This window comes from Primulina huaijiensis, chromosome 4, assembly GCF_012295235.1.
Source record: "Primulina huaijiensis isolate GDHJ02 chromosome 4, ASM1229523v2, whole genome shotgun sequence".
NCBI classification, from domain to species: Eukaryota; Viridiplantae; Streptophyta; class Magnoliopsida; order Lamiales; family Gesneriaceae; genus Primulina; species Primulina huaijiensis.
Genome location: NC_133309.1, coordinates 13,027,350 through 13,046,400, shown reverse-complemented (window position 1 = coordinate 13,046,400; position 19,051 = coordinate 13,027,350). Strand labels below are relative to the sequence as shown.

At 36.4% G+C, this 19,051-nt stretch overlaps 1 long non-coding RNA gene across 1 annotated transcript; it reads left to right on the top strand.

Annotated features, from left to right (window-relative positions):
- The first annotated feature begins 11,650 nt into the window (after positions 1-11,650).
- LOC140975835 (uncharacterized) lies at positions 11,651-13,498 on the top strand. The gene is made up of 3 exons (XR_012175063.1): positions 11,651-11,814; positions 12,658-12,717; positions 13,241-13,498. It is a non-coding gene; the product is annotated as an uncharacterized lncRNA (long non-coding RNA).
- Positions 13,499-19,051: the final 5,553 nt, after the last annotated feature.

Sequence of the window (19,051 nt, the reverse complement as noted above, 5' to 3'; positions counted from 1 at the left end):
AAACATAAAGCTTATTGGGCGATCAAAACTTTAAATTCAAGCATGGATGATGCCAACAAATTGCGTAAATTGCAACTTAATGAACTTGATGAACTCAGAAATGACGCGTATGAGAATTCAAGGATTTATAAAGCAAAAATCAAATCATTTCATGATAAAACAATTCTTAGAAAATCTTTTGAGATTGGTAAAAAAGTTTTGCTTTATAATTCTCGACTTCACATATTTCCAGGAAAATTACGATCAAGATGGGCAGGCCCATATGTTGTAAAGCATGTGTACACTTATGGAGCTGTGGATATTGAAAATCCTGAAAATGGTGATGTTTTTAAAGTGAATGGACAAAGGCTTAAACCATGTTTGGAAAATGAAATCTTTCAAGAAGAGTTTATTTCCCTTTCTGATCCTTGATTTTTTTTGTGTTGCTTTTAATTTTGTTTGTTTTTATTTCAGGTTTCCTTAATCTTTTTATTTTCCCGGTTAAATGGCGGATAACGGTACTCCGTGACTCTCATAGTCGGTTTAATCAGTTTCCCATAATTGCTGATACAAAATAAAAAAAAAATCATTTCTTTTCTTTTCAAAATGGATGAAATTCTCTCAAAAATTTGTAAATATTTTCCCTCTGTTTCTGAAAATGTTCTAAGAAAAATTTATGCAGGAAGGTGTGAAAGATTGAGATTGCTAATGCAAAAAGGAATTCCAGAAGATATTCGTCTTGTAATAGAAGCTAAGGTCCGATTAGGAGGAGAAGTTCCACAATCATTGCTCATTCGGTATTTGCCTGGATTAGGAAAAAGCACTTATGCGAAAAAACGAAGGGCCAAAAGTTTAGGGGTTTGTCATAAGTGTGCAAGATGGACTTGTGACAAACGATGCAGATCTTGGGGATATGTTTTCAATAACAGAGAAGATAAAATTGGTTTCATTAAGAATGGTCTGAGTAAGGAGTCTTTAGATAACATCTTATTGACTCTTGAGACGCATTCTAGTGGACATGTGCATTTTGAACTTTTCCGTTTATGGAAACAATTCAAAGATGAGCGTCATAGTCTTGGGAATACGACTAAAAAAGACAATGTTTGCCAATTTATAAGAAAATTGGATGGGAAGCATATCCTCGACTCATAGAAGGCGTTGAAGCCATTTCTATACGTAAAACAAGAGGAAAATTTAAAAAAAAAAGAAGAAAGTAAAAAAAAAACATGGCTGGAACCTCTGCAAAATCATTGAAAAATATTTGTGTATTTTGTGGGTCGAGTCATGGAAAAAATGAAGTGTTTGTAGAAGCAGCGAATAATCTTGGAAAGATATTGGCTGAGAGAAAGATTCAATTGGTATATGGGGGAGGTAATATTGGGTTAATGGGATCTGTTTCAACATCTGCTCATCTTGGAGGTAGTCAGGTTTTGGGTATTATTCCTACAGCTTTAGCTAAAGGAAATATTACAGGTGTTACGATTGGTGAGGAATTAAAAGTTTCTTCTATGTATGAAAGAATCACGAAAGTGATTGAAAATTCTGATGCTTTTATCGCACTACCAGGTGGTTTTGGTACATTAGAAGAAATTTTTCACACTATTTCTTGGGCACAACTTAATATCCATAATAAACCTATAGGCTTGTTGAATATCAATAATTATTATGACAGTTTGTTGACATTTCTTGATAAAGCTGTGGAACAGAATTTTATTTCAGAAAATTCACGACAGATGCTCATCTGTGCTTCGACTGCCGACCAATTAATTGATGATTTGGAATCTTTTGTTCATAATCCTGATCCAATGATAACAAAGATCAATTGATCGCAATTAAGCAATAAGAAAAGGAAGTTGGATCATTGATTCAAAAGTCGTGGATTGGTTTGCGTTTGTTTCAGTTTGTTATCTTCAATAAAATTTCAGATTATATCTCTTTCATTATGTACTCTTTATTAATAGTTATTTTGATATTAGGGACAATGTCATATTCTGATTTGGGAGAGAACAAACTTATAAAAAAAATTTTAAAAAAAAAATAAAAATTAAAAATTAAAAAATATATATATATTATTTTAAAATAAAATCATGTTTATTGTTTGTATCTTAGTAATTTTTGCAAAAATGTAATACATTACATGTTTGAAAGATTTAAATTAGAACATGCATTAATCTATTTAAGAATTTTTAAATTTTTATTTGAAAAAAAAAGTCAATTTTAATATTCTGATCAATATAAAAATATGATTTATGAAATCATTTTGAGTGATTAACCATTGTGATAAAATCAGGTATTAAAGCATATGGCCCAAGATATACCTTATAAGAGTGCCTAAAATTTTAAACTCACACATATTTTGTGAGTGAGTGGAGAGGACTGAGAAAACAGCTTTCGAGCTTTTATTGATCATGAGAGAGACTATCTACTGTTTAGATCTTGAGTTCTTATTTTGAAAAAAAAATGATATTTCCTGAAAAAAAAAGGAGAAAAATACAAAAAGAAAGATAATGAAGATCTATGTAATTTATAAGTTATATGCTACGATCCATATATCTCTCATAAAATAAAAAAAAATGAAAGAGAGAAATTTATTGTACAAATTAAATAAATATGTGGTCAAGAAGCATAAACTTAGTCTGATTCCATGATGTTATGAAAAAATATATATATATCAGGAAAAAATATATAATAAGAACAACTAGATTTTGAATCAATGGATTTTCTATCTTTTGATTTGTTTGGCTCGTTTGTCTGTCTGCATTCTGTAAACCATTTTTCTGAACATTTATCTGTATTCCAACTCCATGAGAGAAATCGTTGCCATAAATTGAAACATTTATTAACCTGTGAGGATATGGAGTTGAGACTCTTACTAGGAATTTCTGAAGGCCGTGTACATTTAACTACCTGAAATAAGCTTTGAATTGATTATCTCAAATTATTTCATAAATTATAATTATGATGATCTTGATATAACTTTGACATTTTTCAAATCTAATTTAAACACTTAGATAGTTTTGATTACATTTCTATTTAAATTAATCAATATGTTTTGTATTGCTATTAACGCTTAAATTGCTAAGGACTAGCAATAAGCTGGTTAGGAGGTGTGATAAACATAAAAATTGTACATTAATTAAATGTTTTATAATATAATTATATAGTTTTTTGTTTTATTAAATGTTTAAATATTATATGTTTTATAATAAATTGTATAAAATATAAGTTGTTGTGTATTTACAAGTTTTTACAATTTTTTACAGGTTCGATAAAACAAGAATAAACTTGGCGTTGCAAATGAGATTAAGATGATTTTTGGACCTGTAGAAAGTTGATTATAATATCTACATTATTGTTGAAAAGCATGAGATAAAAATCCTCTCACAATTGGGATCAAATTAAGCAACAAATAAAGTTACCAAAGGAGTGACAGTTTTACCATGCTCTAGTATTTTGACCATATCTCTCAAATTACTTGGTCAAATAGTTTGAAAAAAATACCACAACTAGACAACTAAATTATCCACATGTTTTTTTTATGTGAAGAAGCAAATTCGGAGAAGAAGATTTTCTAAAGTGATGTGTAATATAATATAATACCTTGGAACACCAATGAAGACTTATGTGTAAAAAAATAATATTTTATTTGTGGTTGTCTCCCCAAATTTGGCTATAAATAGGGGTGCATTGTAATGTATTGAGATATCCCTCATTCTATGAACAAACCTTTGAGTTCATAATATTTCTCTCTATATTTTTCCTTTATTTCTTCATATAAATACAATTAGCATGTTAATTTCATATTCAAAGTTTTACACTCTGAATAATGAATAGCTAACTTCCTAAAGTTGCGATGATAAGGTGAAACTCCTGGCATGATAATAAGGTTATTAAAAGGTAAGAATCTATGTTTTATATTATTTAATCATTATCTATTGTTTATGTTATATTTATTTCTTTAAGCATTTTTATACCCTACTTATAAGTGGGAGTTTTTATTTATTGTTGATATATGTTACACTAAATTCTTGGAACCATTTAAAAGTTTGTTTGGTATTACCAACCATTTAAAGTGGGAATCTTGATTTAGTGTTTACAAATATATATAGCACAATAAATACTTTACCACATTTATAAGTTTTGGTATATATTATATACTTATAAGATAATAATTTATAACATAATATAAATATGATTATTTAATATATTGGAACCATTTTATTAAGTGGATTTCAATATTGTTCGTTAATGTTAACTTTATTAAAATACCAAGAGTGGATCCTTTAATCTCAACTACTTAAATTAAAATTTGAAAAATTAAAATTTACACATTAAAGATTCAAACAATTAAAATTAAAAAGAAACCAAAACAAAAACAAAATAAAAAGACATTGTAGTGGACTTGTAATTACCTTAGCTTCCCTGTGGATACGATATCGGAATCACCGAATTATACTATTTGTGGACAACCTGCTCTTGGGAGTGCAACAATCAAAGTGACAACAATACTCTTCTGACAATCGTAAACTGTAGACTCTGAGATGCGGCGTTCCACTACGAGTTGCAGTCTGCTTGTACTGACGGCGGTTGAACGTCCCTTTTATTTGATGACGTGTTAAGGCTGAGCGATCAGCTGATGAAAGTAGCTGATAAGCTTGTGCTGAGTGCATCAACTGATCAGTTTCCAACTGATCAGTCAGCTGTCTTCAGGAATCCAGTTGGGTTCAATTGATCATTTTCCAACTGATCAGTCAGTTAACTTCGAAAGTTCAGTTCAGCTGGATTCGGTTGCCTTGATACTTCACGTGATACTTCAGTTAGGCAAGTTGCTTAATCCGAATACTTGATCAGTTGTCAAACAGCCGAAATTAAGTTTCTAACAATTTCTCCTTTTTTGGTGTTTGACAATAACTGATCAGTTAAGCTTATAGACATCCTTCAAATCGGTTGTAGATAAAATAATAATTGTCCTGTACAGATTCGTACAATAAAAGAATGAAATAATCTGTATAAATAATTCCATGTACAAATAAATCCATTAAATTCTTCAACTGATTTGAATGTAGTTTATGTCTCTATTCTCCCTTTTTGTCAAACGCCTCCATTCTGATAGATAATTTTTTAACATCAGTTGATAGAACTTTAACAGAAGTTATAATGCCTGAAGTAAATATTACAACTATAAAATATTATTGATGACATTATTTTAAATAAGTTGAAAAATATTCAATTTATTTTGATGGTATTTTCGTAAATAAGTTGAAAAATAATGAATCAATTTTAAGGGTAAAATTGTAATTAATGACATATCTTGCTCATATGAAGTCCAAATGATTTGAGATTTGGATATAACATAGAAAACTCAAAGATATAGAAGTTTTATTTTTTGAGTTTTGGAAAATGTGATCGTTTGACTGATCCAAAGGGATATACCGATGTTAAAATGTTAAATAATATATATTATATTATATTATTAATATAATATAAAATAATATTTTAAAAAAAGTAGATAAATGTGAAAATTGTGCACGGTGAATCTTATTTCACAGAGAGTTTTAGCAGTGAGGTGAGAAGAAAAAAAAAAGAATAGAGTTTCAATTTTGTTTTCGATCGTGTGACTTATCGGTTTATCCAATCGACGAACCGACTTCAGTTTTGGGATCGTTAACACGAGGTCTTTGATTCGAGGTATAAATTTTATAGTTTTGGTGATGTTTGAAATTCGTCGATTTTTGGAATAAATCCGATAAATTGTTAAATCATACTGAACTTGAAGATTGTTGAGTAGTGTATGATTTTAACGAAGTAGAGAAGATTATAGTGATGTTATTTTGAATTATTCTCAATTTATTATAATTAGGGATTTTAATCGTTGAATTGAGATTGGAGAGTTGTTTATTAGTTGTTATTACTTCTGATTGTATATTCGGAGTCTACGAAGTATATGCTACATGTTGATATAAAGTTTTCGCAATTTGATGGATGTTGTAAAATAGCCTATTATTTGATGTTAAATTAATTAGGGTGTATTTGATGGTAGTATTGTGAATTAAATACACTATAATATTAAATTGATGAACGATAAGATTTAATAATCGAGTTTATATGTTGTGAATGAATTATTGTTGGGCTATTTGATGTTGTATATTGAAGATGTTATGATTGTATTGATAAATTGATAATGATCTGATAATTGTTGTTGAATTATTTAGATACAACACAAGCCTCGGGATCAAAGAAATAGCCAGATTTTATATATAATCGATTATCAGGTACGTGTTGACGTACGAGCATATGTTGTTATTGTTTAGTATTGATGAATACTATTGCGTTGAACGATGATAAATCACTGCTATTGGGTGATTTAATATTATATCCGTTGTTGTTTATTATCGTTGATATTGTCGGCTGTCGTTTGTTGAGAGACGTCACGTCGATGTTGTTCGTTCGACGATATTGCTGTCGCCGGTGTTGGGGTGCGACGTATCGTCGATGTTATTCGTTCAACGATATTGCTGTCGCCGGAGTAGGGGTGCGACGTATCGTTGATGTTATTCGTTCGACGATATTGCTGTCGCCGGTGTTGGGGTGCGACGTATCGTCGATGTTGTTGTTGCAGTAGTATGGGAGTGATGACGTTGATATTGTTGGTTGTTTGATTGTCCAGAGACAGCAAATGGAGTATTTCTGTTATCATTCCAGTTATATTTTATATTGTTGATAATATAATTGTTATGTATTACGATGATGATTGTTGTGTATGCTGACCCTTTGTGGTCTGTTTCTGTTGGACATGTTACATGACTATGCTGTGAGACAGGATAGTGGTGAAGGACTAGGTGTGTCTAGTCAAACAGTCTTATAGTTAATAGTAGATAGAGACAATATAGTTTATTGTCTTACTTGAGTTGTATGTGTGTATTTAGTATACTGTTTCTGCTACATTGACGTAGATAGTGTGGTGATTGCACTATTTTGTCGTATATGCATTATATTATTACGTCGTTGAAAAGAAAATTTTTATGCATATGACGTCACATGTTGTATGATTACGTGGCAAGATTTGGGGCAACACATTGGTGGTATCAGAGCATATGTTAGATGTCTGGGATGATTAGGAGTTGGGTTTGTGATGAGGGAGTTGGATGACGATATTATCTGCGTGTGTCTATGCATTTGACTTGTTATTGATGATTTCTAGATATGATTGATTGTTCTTTAGTTGCGTGTGCTTTCGTGCGAAAGGTGTGATGATGATTACTGGATTATAATTGTTAAATGTTATGATTTACAATTTGATTTCAAGTGATGGCAGTTAGAGAACAGGTACATCCACACGAGGAAACAGACGAGGTTGATAGTGGCTTTGGACAGATGAATCCATTGCCACCTCCTCCTATGGGACAGGCACCTGCAGATCAGCCTTTATTGCCTGGTGAGTTGACTTTGGCACAGTTCAGCAGTTATTTTCCGCCGAGATTTGATAGCTTTGAGACTGGCGAGCGAGCAGAGGAGTGGATTGAGATGATAGAGCAGATTTTTGTGACTGCTCCGTGTGCTAGGTCTTCTTGGTTACGATTGGCTACATTTCAGCTTTCGAGGAATGTACTATTGTGGTAGCAGACGACTGAGGCCGGATTGAGAGCTCAGGGCCGTACTGTTGATTGGGATGTGTTTCGGTCTTGTTTTCTTGATAAATATTTTTCTATAGCAGCCCGACAAAAGAAAGAGAAAGAATTTGAAAATTTGAGACAGGGTAGTATGTCTGTTGCTGAGTACGAGACTCGATATTCTGTATTGCTGAAATATGTGCTACATGTTGCTACGAATGTTCATGCGAAGATGAGGCATTTCTTGAAAGGGTTGAAGTTAGAGTTATTTGATCGTGTGCAATCAAATAACCCGGTATCATTTGAGGATGCAGTGACAAGGGCTGAGATGACTGAGTTGGTTATGCAGGAGTATGGGGCTCAAAGACGATTATCAGAGCCGACTTGGGAGTCATTGCGACCGCATGGACAATCTTTTAAATATCAGAAGGGTTCAGCTTCTTCAGCAGCATCATCTGGGAAGCGCCGATTTGATTCACGACGTGTTGAGAGTCGTGGGAGCAGTTCTCAGTCTGTTCAGGGGCAGAGAGAGGAGTCCAGAGCAGTGAGATGTTTTCGTTGTGGGGGACCTCACCTGATCAGACAGTGCTCACAGACCGAGATCACCTGTTTTGAGTGTGGCGGTGTTGGCCATATAGCGAGATAGTGTCCTAGCCTTGAGGGACAGCGAGAGCCCAGAAGTGATAGAGGTAGATCCTCAGAGAGAGGAGGACGACAGCCTCAACAGTTTACACCACGACCTTCTGGAGGACAGCCACGTAGGCAGGGAACAGGTCCGCCTCAGGCACAGGTGTATGCGTTGACACGAGAGCAGGCAGAGGAGGCACGAGAGGAGATGATAGCGGGTAAGTGTTATTTATGTTCTTATCCTGCTTATATTCTTGTTGATACAGGTGCCTCGCATACATTTATATCGAAGAGGTTTGTGGTTGAGCATCATATGTGCTCGTCTTCATTGTCTATGCCTCTTTCTGTTTCGACACCCTCTGGAGTTGATATATCAGTTGTATCGATGATATTAGATGGTATTATTTCTTATGAGGGCTATGAGTTGAGATCTGATATGATTATTCTAGAGATGACTGATTTTGATTGCATTGTGGGAATTAATGTGTTGAGGAGATATTGTGCGACTGTTGATTGTTATCAGCGGGTAGTATATTTTTACACCGATGAGAAGGAGCGTTGGACATTTTATGGGAAGGGTTCTCGTCCCCGTGTTTCGTTGGTATCTACTATCCGGATGTCTCGGTTATTGGAGCATGGACATGAGGGTTATCTTATTTATGTTGTAGCTGTGATAGAGAAGAAGAAGGAGGTGGGAATAGAGGATATACCTGTAGTTGCTGAGTTTGCTGATGTATTTCTTGATGAGATTCCAGGCTTCCCACCAGTCCGTGAGGTGGAGTTTGGGATTGAGTTGATGCCAGGTACTTCCCCTATTTCTCGTGCTCCTTACAGAATGGCACCAACAGAGTTAAGAGAGTTGAAAGCCAGTTACAGGACTTGCTGGACCAGGGATACATTCGCCCTAGTGTATCGCCTTGGGGTGCACCGGTCTTATTTGTAAGAAAGAAAGATGGAACGATGCGGCTTTGTATTGACTATCGATAGCTGAATAAGGTAACGATTAAGAATAAATATCCCCTCCCTCGTATTTATGATTTGTTTGATCAGTTGCAGGGAACCTCAGTATATTCGAAGATTGATTTGAGGTCAGGATATCATTAGATACGAGTTAGAGAGGATGATATTTAGAAGACAACATTCAGGACCAGATATGGGCATTATGAGATTTTGGTTATGCCGTTTGGGTTGACGAATGCTCCAGCTGTGTTCATGAGTTTGATGAATAGGGTATTTCAGCCTTATCTCGATCGATTTGTTATTGTGTTTATTGATGATATATTGATATATTCCAGGAGTGAGACTGAGCATGTTGGGCATTTACGTTCAGTATTACAGGTACTGCGAGATCGACAGTTGTATGCCAAACTCAGTAAGTGTGAGTTTTGGTTGGATCGAGTAGTCTTTTTGGATCATGTTATATCGAGAGATGGGATTTCTGTTGATCCAAAGAAGGTCAAAGCCGTATTACAGTGGTCTGCACCTACATCTGTACCAGAGATCCTTAGTTTCTTGGGTTTAGCAAGTTATTATCGTCGATTTATCGAGGAATTTTCAAAGATTGCTAGACCTTTGACACAGATGACTTAGAAAGGTGTGCGATTTCAGTGGTCTGAAGCATGTGAGAGAAGTTTTCAGGAGTTGAAGCACCAACTGACGACTGCACCGGCGTTGTCAATACCTACAGAAAACGAGAGGTTTGTTGTTTATACTGATGCATCATTACATGGTTTGGTATGTGTTTTGATGCAGGATCGACATGTTGTAGCATATGCCTCGAGACAGCTGAAACTACATGAAACAAGGTACCCTGTGCATGATTTGGAGTTGGCAGCCATTATCTTGCATTGAAGATATGGCGACACTATTTATATGGTACCTCGTTTACGATTTATACTGATCATAAGAGCTTGAGATTTCTGTTTACACAGACAGAGTTGAATATGAGACAGAGACGATGGCTAGATTTGCTGAAGGATTATGATTGTGAGATTGAATATCATCCTGGTCGATCCAATCTTACCGCTGATGCATTGAGTCGTAAAGTGAGTTGTACTGCAGATGATGTGAGTCGTTTATCAGCTATGCTGATGTCTTGTTGTTCCTTGGGATATAATTTTGATATCTCGATGACTCCTATCCAGGTATCTACCGTATTAGCTGAACCTGATATATATGGTTGTATTCGTGATGCACAGATGACAGATGAGAGAGTTCAGCGATGGAAGGAGTTAGTTTCTCGGAAACAAGAGACTCATTTTAGAGTGGCTGATGATGGCAGTTTGAGGATGAATGATAAATGGGTAGTTCCTGATACACCTGAGTTGCGTCAGGGCCTATTGCTGCGTGCACATTGTAGTCGTTATTCTATCCACCCCGGTGGCAAGAAGATGTATAAGGATCTACGCTCTCAATTTTGGTGGAAGGGAATGAAATGTGATGTGATTGATTTTGTGCGTCGATGTCTTAATTGTCAATAGATCAAAGCTGAGAGGAGAAGGCCAGGAGGTGAATTGAGGAGTTTAGAAGTACCGACTTGGAAATGGGAGCACATATCGATGGATTTTGTGACTCATTTGCCAAGAAGCACTGGAACTATTGACGCTATTTGGGTGATTGTTGATCGATTGACGAAAGTTACACATTTTATACCCTATAGCATGAATAGTACATATTTTACTATGGCACAGTTGTATATACGAGAGATCGTACGGTTGCATGGGATTCCAGTGTCTATTATATCTGATAGAGATCCTCGATTTACTTCTCATTTTTGGGAAGGATTGCAGACTGCGATGAGGACAGAGTTGAGATTGAGTATAGCTTATCATCCCCAGACAAATGGTCAGACTGAGCGTACTATTCAGACGCTGGAGGATATGTTGCGTGCTTATGTTATGGATTTTAAATATGTTTGGCATTCAACTATTCCATTGGTGGAGTTTGCGTATAACAATAGTTATCAGAGTAGTATTCAGATGGCTCCATTTGAAGCATTGTATGGGAGACGTTGTAGATCTCCTTTATACTGGGATGATGTTGATCGAGCTGTAGTCACAGGTCCTGAGATGATTCTTAAGATGGAACAGAAAGTAAAGTTGATACAGCAGCGATTGAAAGCAGCTCAAGATAGACAGGCCGCCTATGCAAATAAAAGACAAAGATCCTTGGAGTTTCAGCAGGGCGATCGAGTATTTTTGAAAGTGTCTCTTTTTCGTGGTACAGTACGATTTGGTATGAAAGGAAAGTTGACACCGAGATATGTTGGCCCGTATGAGATATTGCAACGGATAGGCACTTTGGCTTATCGATTGGCTCTACCTCCATCCTTATCTGGTATTCATTATGTATTTCATGTGTCGATGTTGTGGAAGTATGAGCCGGATCCTTCACATGTGTTGGATATTTCTGATGTTCAGTTAGATCTTGACGTGTCTTATGTTGAGAGACCAGTTTGTATTTTGGATCGATCTGAACGGAAGCTTCGTAGTAAACTTATACCGATGGTGAAGGTTCAGTGGGAGCATCGATGTGTCGAAGAGGCCACTTGGGAGACAGAGCGGCATATGAGGGAGCTCTACGCCTACTTATTCTGATGGTATGAGGTATCTTTATTTATGCATGTTATTACTGTTGTTGATTAATTTCGGGGTCGAAATTCATTTAAAGGGGGTAAAAATGTAATGTCTGAAGTAAATATTACAACTATAAAATAGTATTGATGACATTTTTGTAAATAAGTTGAAAAATATTCAATTTATTTTGATGGTATTTTCGTAAATAAGTTGAAAAATAATGAATTAATTTTAAGGGCAAAATTGTAATTAATGACATATCTTGCTCATATGAAGTCCAAATGATTTGAGATTTGGATATAACATAGAAAACTCAAAGATATAGAAGTTTTATGTTTTGAGTTTTGGAAAATGTGATCGTTTGACTGATCCAAAGGGATATAACGATGTTAAAATGTTAAATAGTATTATTATATTACATTATATTATTATAATTAATAAAATATAATATAATATTTTTTAAAAAAAGTAGATAAATGTGAAAATTGTGCACGGTGAATCTTATTTCACAGAGAGTTTTAGCAGTGAGGTGGGAAGAAAAAAAAAGAATAGAGTTTCAATTTTGTTTTCGATCGTGTGACTTATCGGTTTATACAATCGACGAACCGACTTCAGTTTTGGGATCGTTAACACTAGGTCTTCGATTCGAGGTATAAATTTTATAGTTTTGGTGATGTTTGAAATTCGTCGATTTTTGGAATAAATCCGATAAATTGTTAAATCATACTGAACTTGAAGATTGTTGAGTAGTGTATGATTTTAACGAAGTAGAGAAGATTATAATGATGTTATTTTGAATTATTGAAGATGTTATGATTGTATTGATACAGTGATAATGATCTGATAATTGTTGTTGAATTATTTAGATACAACACAAGCCTCGGGATCAAAGAAATAGCCAGATTTTATATATACTCGATTATCAGGTACGTGTTGACGTACGAGCATTTGTTGTTATTGTTTAGTATTGATGAATACTATTGCGTTAAACGATGATAAATCACTAGTATTGGATGATTTGATATTATATCTGTTGTTGTTTATTATCGTTGATATTGTCGGCTGTCGTTTGTTGGGAGACGTCACGTCGATGTTGTTCGTTCGAAGATATTGCTGTCGTCGGTGTTGGGGTGCGACGTATCGTCGATGTTATTCGTTCAACGATATTGCTGTCGCCGGAGTAGGGGTGCGACGTATCGTCGATGTTATTCGTTCGACGATATTGCTGTCGCCGGTGTTGGGGTGTAACGTATCGTCGATGTTGTTGTTGCAGTAGTATGGGAGTTATGACGTTGATATCGTTGGAGGTTTGATTGTCCAGAGACAGCAAATGGAGTATTTCTGTTATCATTCAAGTTATATTTTATATTGTTGATAATATAACTGTTATGTATTACGATGATGATTGTTGTGTATGCTCACCCTTTGGGGTCTGTTTCTGTTGGACAGGTTACAGGACTATGCTGTGAGACAGGATAGTGGTGAAAAACTAGGTGTGTCTAGTCAAACAGTCTTGTAGTTAGTAGTAGATAGAGACAATATAGTTTATTGTCTTACTTGAGTTGTATGTGTGTGTTTAGTATACTGTTTCTGCTACATTGACGTAGATAGTGTGGTGATTGCACTATTTTGTCGTATATGCATTATATTATTACGTCGTTGAAAAGAAAATTTTTATGCATATGACGTCACATGTTGTATGATTACGTGGCGAGGTTTGGGGCGCCACAGAAGTGGCTACGTCTGATACTGCATTCAGCATAATGGTTTGCATCAAGTCTATCTTTCGGAAAACAGATGTTTCCACGAAGTCAATTCTCTTGCTGATTACATCTTGGGTGACAGAGAGACTTTCAGCTAAGCCTCTATTCTTTCGAATAACTTCTATGGCAAGGGAAAGAGAGGTCACGGTAGCATTAACTTCTTTCAGCTTTTCTGAGTTGAATATCTCTGCATGTTCCAGTTTTAAAGTATGAGCGAGTTGAGTTCGCTGAATTTGGAAAACTGCAGTAAGTATCTTGTGCATATTATTCTGAATGTCTTGAATTTCTTCAAGAACTGCTTCAAGATCACCCGACGACTGTGGAGGTAAATGTCCAGAAGTTCCAACTTCTTGTTCTTCAGAGACTTGATCAAAAACCACCAAGGTCCTGTCAGATACAACTGTCTCGGTCATAGTGTGTTCTGGAACAACTGATTCAGTAACCTCTACTTGCGCTGGAGGAGGAGGAGAAGGATCCTGTGTGGCAACTGAGCTGTCCTGATGTAGAGGTAAATTTGTAAGACCTTCAGTTGGAGGATCATCAACTGGTGCTTCTGCCTGAGTATCAGCTGAGATTTGGGCTGGCTCGTCAGTTGGACTATTTTCAAAATTGAGCAACTGAGCCTCCACATTTTCAGCGATTTCTTTATCTGTGGACTGAGCTGGCACATCAGTTGGATCATCTTGCTGCACGGGCTCTTCAGTTAAGATAGGTGCCTCTACAATTGCTTGATCAGTCGAGTGATAAACTGATTCAGAAATGAGCTCCTCTGGTTGAGATTCCTGTACTACTGACTGAATGATTTCACCGATATTTGCAAGTGTTAAGTCAGCTTCTGAGTACAAAGGTGGATCAGCAACAGAGGTTTCAGGCACATCCTGAGCTTGCTCTTTATTCGGTGATGAGGGTTCTTCCTCTTCATCTGAAGACCCTCCATGAATAACTAATTCCTGACCTTGTTCCAAAAATCGTATCTGTACATGTAGGGAAGTAAGATCTGAATCCAACTGAGTAAGTACAGCTCGATCATTGTAAGCAGTTGGATTCGTCGGAATGTAGTTGGCTTTCAACTTTTCAACTAATTGAGCCAACTTCTTGGCTATCATCAAATCAAAGAAATATTTTTTTCTTTCCAAAGCCTGCACAATAGTAGCAGCTTTGACTATCCTCAAAATGATGACTTCAAATCTGATAAACTTTTTCAGCTGAGACTTATTCTTCAATTGTTTCGCAAATGTGTGAGTTCTGTATGTGATCCAAGCCTCATAAGTTTTCAGTTCGGATGCTGCAAAAGCATTGACCTATTCCCAAATTAGGTCAATGTGGGTCTGGATAGCATTTGTTGGCCTGGGCTCTTCAATCATCTTGCCCTTGCCTTTCTCATCAGAAAGAATATATGGAATGTTCAGACCCGAACGAGTCGTTTCCACCAGTTCTCGAATAGTGACCCCTTTGGGTCGAGCCTGAGCAAAAATCGTAGGGCGATTGACAGTTTGTAGAGAAGATACTGCCCTGACAGACTCTCGTTCAGTTGAAGGAGGCAACTGATCTCTTGCTGAAACTTCAGCTGGGATGGCCTTCAGAGGAATAGCCTGAATAGGCTGTTGAGCGTCGGAGGATTTCAGCCTTTCAGTTGCTTCCAGCGAGACTAAATGCTTTGTTTTCTGAGTTCTAGGCTTTTTGGTGACTTTGGGAGATGAGGTTTTCTCCGTTTCTGATTCACTGACAATCAGCTTCCTTTTGGAGGACTTCAGCTGTGCCAGAGTTTTTGCCCTTTTTACAGACTTGGGAGCAGCCTGCTGTGCTCCAATCTCCTTTTTGATGTCGACGAATTGATCAGGAGATAGATCCAGTTTGGCTTTGGGCGGCAAAATATTCTTAGCATTGAAAACTTTGAATTTGGATGATCTTTCAGAATCATCAGCCACCAACCCTTTGATTTTCAGCAAATAGCTCAACCGAACAGCAAACCCTTTGGACTGTTTGGTAGATTGAAGCATGTTTTTCAATATGTTGAAGGTGAGTCGCCTCCAGTTGAGTCTCCGGCCTGCCATGATAATGGTAAGGGCCTGAAATTTTTCCAAAGTAAGAGCAGCAAAGGATCCTGCCTTTGCCAATAACCCCTTGGCCACAATGTCAGCCAACAACTGAACCTCAGGTTTGAGTTCCTTCTTTGGATCGGAAACTTTGATTTTCCGTCCATTAGCGGAGAGTTGAGTCTCAATCTCTTCAATATTTGATGCTTTAACATCAGCAAGGTGTGCCAATCAATCAGACGGCAACAAAAATATCTCACCAAAGGAGTCCTCGGATATGGTCAACAACTGACCATTGACAGTAGATGAGATGCTTCCATCCTGATTGATAAATCCACTGGAGTAGAAATCGAAAAGCTTCTATGGATAGATCTCTTGGGAAGATTGTCCCAAGAATGTTCGGAGACCTGCTGATTGAAGCTTCTGAAATACATCCTTGATCTCGGCTTCTTTAATCGATAGGACTGAGTCAAAATTTATTGCCATAGCATTCAACATATGCGCTAGGATCTGATTTGCCATTTGAGCTGAATAATTTTCTGCGAAAAAGAAGGCGTGAATTTGTTTTTGCTCTGAGAAATTTTGATAAGCGTAAGAAGAAGAACTGAAATGGAGCGGGAAAAAGTACTTTTGTACGCGACTGTTCGTATTATTGGACACGTGTCAGTCCAAGAAAATTTTGCAATAAAAAACGTGTGTTAGTGTGGTAAGGACGTGTGTAGTAAATATGTGGATTATATGAGGCCACGATTCAACTTGTCATTTGCTGAAAGACAACATTTAATGCTTGATAGATAGTCACGTAAATTAATTTGGAAAAAAAAATGGTTAATTGGTTAACGTATGTGAGAAGATTAGTGGAATATCCGACTGAAAGATCAGTTGTAAAACTGTGTCCTTTCAGCTGAAGATTTACTAACTTCTGTCTTCTCAGTTAACCTCTTAAAACCAATATTTTTCCTTAATAAATGCATATAAATATTAATCAAACTTAAGCAAGGTTAATTAAATAAAATCCTATGCTTCGAAGATTAATCGTCTGCTGCAGTGACTGAGCCCTTTCATCTTCCTTGACCCTGCGCTATAAATAGAAGTGGTTCAGTTAGTATCAAACACATCAGTTACTAATATTCAGCAGATAATATGGCAGGTGCGAGTAGCTCAAGACTTCCAAATATGGCTGAAGAGTTTCTGACCACTGCTCAGGAGAAACAAAAAGTTGATATTGAAGACGAAGTTTTTCAAAAAATTCTTCGTTTTTGGGAGGAGCTGCAAGGACTTCAGTTCCTCTATGAATGTGGAGAGGCGAACACTCGTAGATTGTTGGCGAAGCTGATCAAATATAGAGAGCGTTTGCACGTCTCTGAGACGGTGAACCTCTTTGAGGATAGTTATCTCTACCAACTGATGCTCTACAAGGAGAGGACTATTCTGGAGCGAATAGCTGTTTCTGATAGTTTTCTGAAGACTGCAACTGGCGAAGTATCAAATTGGATGAGAAAATGGAGAGCTTTTGTTGAAGAAGAATATTTCAGTGTAATCCGCAACAATTTTTTTAAATAAAGATCCATTTTGTTTTAGTGTTGTCTTTTATTTTTCTGCAATAGTTAATCTCATTAAAAGAAATATGTGACTAACTAAATCAACAAACTGACAAGCTAACATTAGCTAAGAAATAGCACAAATATATCAAGAACTGAGATGTAATCAAGGAGAACTAATTAAGATAAGTCTATTAAACCAAGTATGTTGCGAAAGTGAGAAAACTTAGTCTCGGGTAGTGGTTTGGTGAAGATATCCGCTGCTTGCTGCTCAGTTGAGACGTATTCCAGCCTGATGTCCTTCTTCAGGGCATGATCTCTGATGAAGTGATGCCTGACATCGATGTGCTTAGTCCTTGAGTGAAGAACTGGATTATACGTGATAGCGATTGTGCTTGTATTATCACAAAATATAGGCGATTCCTTGGCGATAACTCGATAGTCTTTCAGTTGTTGCTGAATCCAGAGCAGTTGAGCGCAGCAACTTCCAGCAGCAAGATATTCTGCTTCAGTCGTGGAAGTAGCTATGGATGTTTGCTTCTTGCTGAACCAAGAGATCAGTCTGTCTCCTAGAAACTGACATGATCCACTTGTACTTTTTCGATCAAGCTTACATCCTGCATAATCTGCATCTGAATATCCAACTAAGTTGAAAGATGAGTCTTTAGAATACCACAGCCCAACATTTTGTGTGCCTTTAAGATATTTTAAAATCATTTTGGCGGCTGAGAAATGTGATTGCTTAGGGTTTGCTTGAAATCGAGCACACTTGCATACAGAAAATACAATATCAGGACGACTAGCAGTTAGGTACAATAATGAACCTATTAAACCTCTGTATAATGTCGCCTGAACTGATATTCCCCCTTGATCATTGTCTAGTTTGACTGATGAACTCATGGGAGTGCTTGCTGCTGAGCACGATTCCATGCCAAATTTCTTAAGCAGTTCCTTCGTATATTTGGTCTGACTGATAAAGATACCAGTTTCCAGTTGCTTCACTTGCAGCCCAAGGAAAAATGTCAGTCCACCCATCATGCTCATTTTGAATTTGTCCTGCATCAACTTGGAAAACTTCTCGCATAATATAGAGAATTTGAACAAGGTCTTATCAACTGATCCAACTGAAAAATCATGATCAGTTAAGAATTCTGAAAGCGTTTCGTACCAAGCTCTTGGAGCTTGTTTCAGACCATATAAAACGATGTTCAAATGGTAGACATGATCAGGAAAGGTATGATTTATGAAACCCGGAGGTTGCTCTACATAGACTTCTTTCTGCAGCTGACCGTTTAAGAATGCGCTCTTCACATCCATCTGGTAGACTTTGAAGTTCTTGAATGAAGTATAGGCAAGGAATATTCGGATGGCTTCCAGTCTTGCAATTGGGCATATGTTTCATCATAGTCAATTCCTTCTTCCTGCCTATAACCTTGTGCTACCAGTCTCGCCTTGTTGCGCACAACTGAACCATCTTCATTCAGTTTGTTCCTGTATACCTATTTTGTACCTATAACAGTTTTTGAAAGTGATCTTGAAACTAAGTTCCAGACATTGTTATGGGTAAACTGATTCAGCTCCTCTGCATTGCATTTATCCAGTTTGGATCAGCAAGAGCCTCATCAGTTTTCTTTGGTTCAAATTGTGATACGAAAGCTGAATGAATAAATAAATTAAGCATCTGATTTCTAGTTCTTAACGGATCAGATGGATTACCAATCACCAATTCTGGAGGATGTGATTTCTTCCTTCTGAGTTCAGTGTTTGTTGTATCCAAGTTGGTAACTGCTTCTGTATCAGTTGGAGCTTCATCAGTTGGCAGTTGAATATTCTCAATAGGCTCCTCCAACTGAACATCAGGAATAGTTTCCTGTTCAATTGGTTGTTCTAACACTTCTGGCTCTGGTGTTTGGAGGTTGT